General features: G+C 37.3%; 1 protein-coding gene across 1 annotated transcript in view; it reads left to right on the top strand.

The window, feature by feature from the left end:
• Ift74 (intraflagellar transport 74) overlaps positions 1–7,399 on the top strand; it is a 112,632-nt gene that overhangs the window by 61,631 nt on the left and 43,602 nt on the right. The window lies entirely within an intron of this gene.

Here is a 7,399-nt window from a genome sequence, read left to right as displayed (position 1 = left end):
TGTGAAGTCATCTCTTATACTTATCCACATCCTCAAACATAGTCATCATTATTATTCATTGTTTGATGTTTAACCTTTTAGCCTTTTTTTTTTTTCTTTTTGATTTTCTGTATTTGGTACAGGATCTCACTAGGCAGCTTGGACTAATAGTGATCCTCCTGTCTTCAGCCTCTCCAGCGCTGGGGTTATAGGTGTGTGTCTCCATGTCTGGTCTTGGAGGCTGGTTCAGTGCATCTGTGAGTAGGGCCAATGTGGCATGTGGTGCGGGGGATCAAACCCTGGTCCCTGAGCTTGCGTAGGCAGGTGTGTAGTCCACTGAGCTATCTTGCCGGCCCTCAAATATAGATTTTTTAAAAGGAAGTAATATTTACAGTGTTTTGAGCTTGAATCTTTCCATCTAACTGTGCATTTTGCATGTGAGAGTGTGTCCTTCTGTCTGAGAGGAGCCCGGTACATTGGGGAACATCAGGACTTACAAGACTTAAGAAGGGTCCGATATGGATGCGTAAGGGCTTGGGATGACCATTAGCTCTCTTGGATGTCTTCATGGCATCGGCATTGAAATTTTGGTTGCTTCTAATTTTTATTACCAAGTAGTTTGATTTTTTTTAAATTAACATAATAGTGTTGTAAATATCCTGGTATTCTTATTTATTAACTTGTGTAATTATTTTTCCAGAATAAGTTTCTACAAATGAAATTTTGGATAGAATAGTATGTGTATTTATGACTTTGGTTTTAAAATATCTTCTCAGAAAAGATTGAGTCACTTTACAGAACCAAAAGCAGTATGTAAAAGTTTCTTCACCAATGCTAACATATAAATGTCTCAGTCTTTGTGAGTTAAGGTAATGTACTCATCTCTTGAAACTTACAAAGTGTTGTGACTATTCCCAAAGTCTCCAGCGTGTAGTATTATCATATTCCACAAGATGGTGCTAATTTTTTGAAAATCTACCAATAAGGACTGGCAGATGGTGTTACAAAGTACAGTCCCACCTTGCTCCTTAAGAGAGATTTTTTGGGGGCGTACTTACTCACTGAAAATTATTCCTTCATTTGTAGAGAACTGTATTTTCCAAAATAGAATTAGATTGTAAGACTGAATATGATATGATTATATCACAGACATAAACATCTAATTGATACAGTGAGATAAACATGTATCATAATAGAAGTGTAAATGACTGTAAGAACATTGGATTCCTTTTTTTTTATTTTAAAGAGGGGTCTACAGGGTGTTTAAGGTCTCACTACTGGATTGGACTTGTAGTGACCCACCTGTTTACAGCCTCCCAAGAGCTGAGATTACAGGTGCATGTCACCATTCCCAGTCTCAGTTGCTGTCTCAGCCGCCCTGGGGGCGGGGCCAGCATGGCAGGACCAGGGATTGAACCCGTGGCTTCTGCGCCTGCTTGTAGGCACTTTAATCTGCTGAGCTATTTGACTGGTCCTTGGATTCCTTTTTTAAGTTTTATTTTTATTAATGCACATTTGCATTATGTAGTGATTACTTGCATCATAGAGTAGGTCCATGGACATAACACATCTCTCACCCTTCATCTCTCGCTGCCTTCCCATTTTTCATCTCCCTGTTTCCTGGTATCTGATTTTTATTTTACTCTTTATTATATTGGGTTTCTCAGATAAGAGAAAGTATACCATATTTAAGGTGTTTGATTTATTTCACTTAACATAATGGATCAACATGCATCCATTTTTCTACAAATGACTCAGATTTATCTTTGATGACAGTAACATTTTCTGTATCCATTTATCTGCTGATGGACATATAAGCTACTTCCAATATTTAGCTGATATGAATTGTGCTGCTTATAACATGGGTATAGAATGTGTCACCGTAATATGTCGTCTGTAATGCTTTCCAGAATATAATGTACCAGGGCTGGCAAGATAGCTCAGTGGACTAAGTGCCTGCTTAAGCAAGTGCAGGGGATGAGGTTTGATCCCTGGTCTAGCATTCTGTGCTGGCCCCACCCCCAGGTGCACTGAGTGGGTGACCAAGTCCAGGCATGGTGGTATGTGCCTGTAATCCCAGTGCTGGGGAGGCTGACAACAGGAGGATCCCTATGAATGAAAAAAAATGAGAAAAAAAAGAATATACTGTACCTAGAAGGACAGTAGTTGGTCAAATGGAATTTCTAGTTTTAGTTTTGTGAGGAATCGCCTTACTAATTTCCATAGCTACTGTGCTTGTTTGTATTCATACCAACAATGTAGGAAGGTTCCTTTTGTACCACATACTCTCTGGCTTTTGTCATTTGATTTCTCCATGATAGCCATTCTTTTCTTCTTCTTCTCCTTCTCCTTCTCCTTCTCCTTCTCCTTCTCCTTCTCCTCCTCCTCCTCCTCCTCCTTCTTTTCTTTTCTTTTTTTTTTTTTTTTGGTATGGGGATCAAACTCAAGACCTTGTGCTTGCCTTGCAGGCGCTTAGGCCTTTGAGCTGTATCCCTGTCCACATGATAGCCATTCCTTCTGGAGTAAGATGGAATCTCAGTGTTGTTTGACTTTCATTATAGTAGCCAGAGTTGTTGAATATTTTTTCATGTGTTTGTTGGTCATTTCTAGTTCTTCTAGGAATATGTATTCATTTCAGTTGCCCATTTATTGAATGAGTTTCTCATTTTTTAGAATCTATTTCTTTTTTGTTCTTAGTATATTTTAGATATTATTCTTCTGTCAAGGGCCAGCTGCCAAAAATTTTGTTCCATTCTTTAGGTTGATTCTTCACTATGTTGGTCATTTCCTTTGCTGTGCAGAAGCTTTTGAATTTGGTGTAGTTCCATTTATTTGTCATTGATGTTATTTCTTGTGCAAATTGGAATTCTGTTCAGAATGTCCCCTAATTATGCCTATGTCTTCAAAAATTTCATCCATTTTATCTTGGAGCATATTACTTCTGTTTTTTTAGATGTTTGATCTGTTTTGATTTTATTTTAGTGCATGATGAAATACATAGGTGTGGATTCAGTCCTCTATATGTGGGTAGCCAGATTTCCCAGCACCATTTATTAAAGAAGCTGTCTTTCTTCTAGCATATGTTTTGCCCCTTTGTCAAAAACCAGATAACAAAAAAAAACAAAAAAAAAAAAAACAGATAACTGAATGTACCTAAAGTTGTTTCTGCATCCTCTATTCTTGTTTTTTGATCTACATGCTTTTGTGTCAGTTTCATGCTGTTTTTATCACTGTTGCTTATAATGTATCTTGACGTCTGAATTGTGATACCACCTGCTTTCTTCTTGTTACCCAAGATTGCTTTGCTATTCTGGGTCTCTTCTGGTTTCATATGGATTTTAAATCTCTTTTCTCTAGTTTTGTAAGGAATGCTATAATACTTTGATTGGGGTTATGTTTTGGAAGTGTTTCTATTTTGACAATGTTGGTTCTGCTTAGCGAGGAACGAGCAACATCTTTGCATTTTCTGATATCTTCCTTGATCTCCTTTTTCAGAGTACTTTAGTTTTCAGTGTAAAGATCCTTCTTAATTTTGTTCCTAAATAGTTTTTTCTTGATGCAATTTTTTTTCCAGTACCAGGGATCAAACTTGGGACCTTGTGCTTTCCAGGCAGGCACTTATACTGCTGAGCTATCCCCCTGGTTCTTTTCTTAATACTATTTTGAATGCTGTTGTTTTCCTAATTTCTTTCTTGGTGGGTTCATTATAGTGTGCAGGAATGCTATTGACTTTTGTTTGTTTATTCTATATTTTGTACCTTGCTGAATTTTGTACCTCTGCTAATTTTTTTGATGAAATGTTTTTGATCTTTCAATGAATCATGTCATCTGCAAATAATGACAATTTGACTTCTTCCTCTCCTGTGTGTGATCCTTTCATTTTTTCTCTTGTCTGATTGTACTGGTTAACTTTTTGAGTTAATTCAACAAAACTGGTGATAGTGGATAACATTTCTTTTTCCTGGTTTTAGAAGGAAAATGCTTTCAGTTTTTCCCCATCTAGTAAGATACAGGCAATAGGTTTGTCATATATAGTTTTTATTTGATTGAGATAAGGTCCTTTTATACATATTTTTTTCAGTGTTTTTTAAATTTTTGAATCGTGAATGAATGTTGGATTTTGTCAAAGGTTTGTTGGATTTTGTCAAGAGGATGATATGATTTTTGTCTTTTCTGTTTATGTCATAAATCACGTTTATTGACTTGAGTATGTTGAACCATCTGTGCCTTCTTGGGATGCAGCCTGCTTGGTCATGTTGATGTATGATCTTTTGATGATTTGTTGCATTGTGTTTGTTGATGATTTTTACATCTGTGTTCACTAAAGAGATAGGTGTGTAGTTCTCTTTTTTCATTGAATCCTGGGAAGGTTTTTAGAGTCAGAGAAGTGCGAGGTTCTAGGAATGACTGAGAATGGTTCTTCCATTTAGTTTTATTAGAGTTTGAGGAGTATTGGTTTTAGATTTTTTCTGAAGTTCTTGTAACATTTGGCTGTGAATCCATATGGACCTGGGATTTTCTTGGTTTGCAGGGTTTTTGGCATTGTTTCAATTTCAGTGCCTGCTGTTGGCTGATTCAGGATTTGCAAACCTCTACTCAGATTTGATAATTCGTGGCTTTTTTAAGGTATCTGTCTATTCATTTCTTGTGAATTCTGTGATATATTAGAACACAGGTTGATTTACTTTTTTTCTTTTTTTTCAGCAAACAAAAAATGTTTTACTTGTAAAACTAACTCAAGCTGGGTATAGGGTAGGGCAGGACTGTGCTGCCAGGGCAGGAACCTGATTTTTTCAGGCAGTGGCTCTGCCCTTTGCCACTCTGTAAGACAGGGAGTCCCTATCCTCAGGTGGGGGCAGGGCTAATGTTATAAAATGACAATATAAATATACTTCTAGAAAATGAAGGCTGTCCAGGTGCAGTTGTCATTTGCTGCAGAGGCTGAGAGTGGAGAAGGCCCCATCCATGCTCCCTCCAACCACGAAAAGGAGTGTGGGTGGAGCACAGGTTTTTGAAGGAGTTCCTAATAATCTAGATTTCCCGTGCAATTTCAACTTTTCTAATTGCATTGATTTGGGTCTTTCCTGTTTTGAAAAGATGGGCTAAGGGTTTGTCTATTTGGTGTATTCGTTCAAAGAACCAGCTCTTTGATTCATTGATGCTTAATATTGTTTTCAGTCTCAATTTCACAATTACCGCCCTGGTTTGGATTTGAATTGTTCTGCTTTTTTTAGGACCTTGAAGTGCATTATTAGGTTATTTATGCAGGCTTTCTGATGTGGGCATTCACAGCAATAAGCTTTCCTCTGAGGACTGCCTTTGTTGTGTTCCATAAGTTCTGGTATGTTATACTGGCATTATTGTTCAATTCTAGGAACTGTCTAATCTTCCTTGATTTCTTCGGGGTGACCCATTGATCATTCAAGAGTATATTGGTTGATTTCCATGTATTGCATACTTTTTGTGTTTTGTTTTGCCATTGAGTTCTGTTTTCATTGCACTATGGTTTGTTTCCATCCATGGGATAATTTTTATTCTTTTGCATTTATGTTACCTTGCTTTATGGGGTAGTACATGTTTTATTTTGGAGAAAGTCCTATACTTTGCTGAGACTAATGTGTGTTCTATTGTGTGGACACTTTGTATCTATCTATAGGTAGTATACATCAGTTCTGATATTTGCCTAGCTGAACTGTTTGTAATTTTGGGATATTGAAGTCCACCACTATTGTTTTTCTGATCTTTTATGTCCATTACCATTTGCTTGATGAAGTTGGGTGTGCTGGTGTTTGGTACGTACATATTTATAATTCTCTCTTCTGTTGAGTTGTTCTCTTAACACGTATATAACAGGGCTGTCATTTATTTGTAGATCTTCCTCTGATCTGAATTCTAGCTCTGATCTGAATTCCATCATCTGATGGTAAACAGCTAATCACTGTGGTTCAAGCTGGTGGGAATGTGTTACCCAATATGTGGTGACTTTCTTTGCCTCTTCTGATAGGTTATGGCTGAAAGTTCACCTTGTCTCAATATAGGATAGCTATTTCTACTTGGTTTCAGGCCCCTACTGCATGTAATACTGCTTTTTATCCTTTGATTTTTACTTAACATTTCTCTTTATATTAAGTGCATTTTTTGTATATGGCTTATATTTGGATTTAATATTTAGTCCAATATGTGAATCTGTGTTTTTTGATTGGGGAACTGAAACCATTCACATTGGGAGTTATTATTTAAATATATGAACTTTTAAAAACTAATAAATAAATAAATATATGGACTCAATCCTTTATTATTGGGAGCTGAGCAAATGCAGTCAGGCGCATAGGACCGTGGTTCGATTCCCAGCTCCAGAAACTGCACCAGACCTGCTCTTAAGGCAGCCTGAAATAGCAAAAAAAATAAAAAACAAAACAAAAAACAAAAAAACCCTTGTTCTCAAATTTTCAGCAGATTAAAGCACCTACAAGCAGGCACAAGGCCCAGGGATTTGATCCCCTGCTGTGCGGGCCCTGCCCCTGGGACATGCTGAGATGATGATTGAGACTTGGTGTGGTGGTGTGCACCTGTAATCCCAGTTCTTGGGAGGCTGTAAACAGGTGGATCACTACAAGTCTGATCTAGTAGTGAGACCCTGAACACCCTGTAGTTACTTCCTCTAAAATACAAAAAAAAAAAAAAAAGAAAGCATTGGGAGTTGATCAGGCTCCTCACTTTTTTTTTGGTACCGGAAATTGAACTCAGGACCTTGCACTTGCCAGGCAGGTATTTGTGCCACTGAGCCATATCCCCAGCTATATATAAACTCAGTCCTGTCATTGCAGTATTTTTTTGCTTTTTTTTTCTTCTTCTTCTACTTAGCTCACACTGCCTGATGAATTCATTCTATTAATTCTTTTGGTCTTGTGGCTTCATGGTCTCTTTTTAAGAAATCCTTGAGCTTTGTTTGTTTGTATAGGCAGACTTTTTAAGATAGAAGCTTAATGTGTAGTTCAGGCTGAATCTGAACTCATGATGTAGCCCAGGTTGGCAGCAGTGATCCTCTTGCCTCTGCCTCCCTTGTGCAGGGATTGCAGGCCTGTGCTGCCATACCTGTCTTTTCCTTGAGAATTGTTTGGCATTCTAGCTCATCGACCATAAAATTTTTAAGGTGCTTGCCATACAAGCAACTTTTTTCTCCCTCAAATTTGAAAGATAATTTTAAGATTTTTTTTCTAGGTTAGAAATTACTCCTTTTAGAGTTGGAGTACTTCACGTAAAACTCTTTGGACTTTTAAGGTTTTGAGAAGTCTGTAAAATTCTAGTGGGTTTATCTTCGCTAAGTTTTTGTCTGGTTGACCTATCTTTCAGAGATAAGGGTGTGTTAAGGTCTCCTGTTAAAATTGTGGTATTGGATATTAGATTTTTCATGTCCATT

The sequence above is a fragment of the Octodon degus genome, unplaced genomic scaffold (assembly GCF_000260255.1).
Source record: "Octodon degus isolate 3935 unplaced genomic scaffold, OctDeg1.0 scaffold00099, whole genome shotgun sequence".
Classification (NCBI taxonomy): Eukaryota; Metazoa; Chordata; class Mammalia; order Rodentia; family Octodontidae; genus Octodon; species Octodon degus.
Note: the sequence above shows the minus strand (reverse complement) of the source record. Positions and strands in the feature narration are given on the sequence as shown.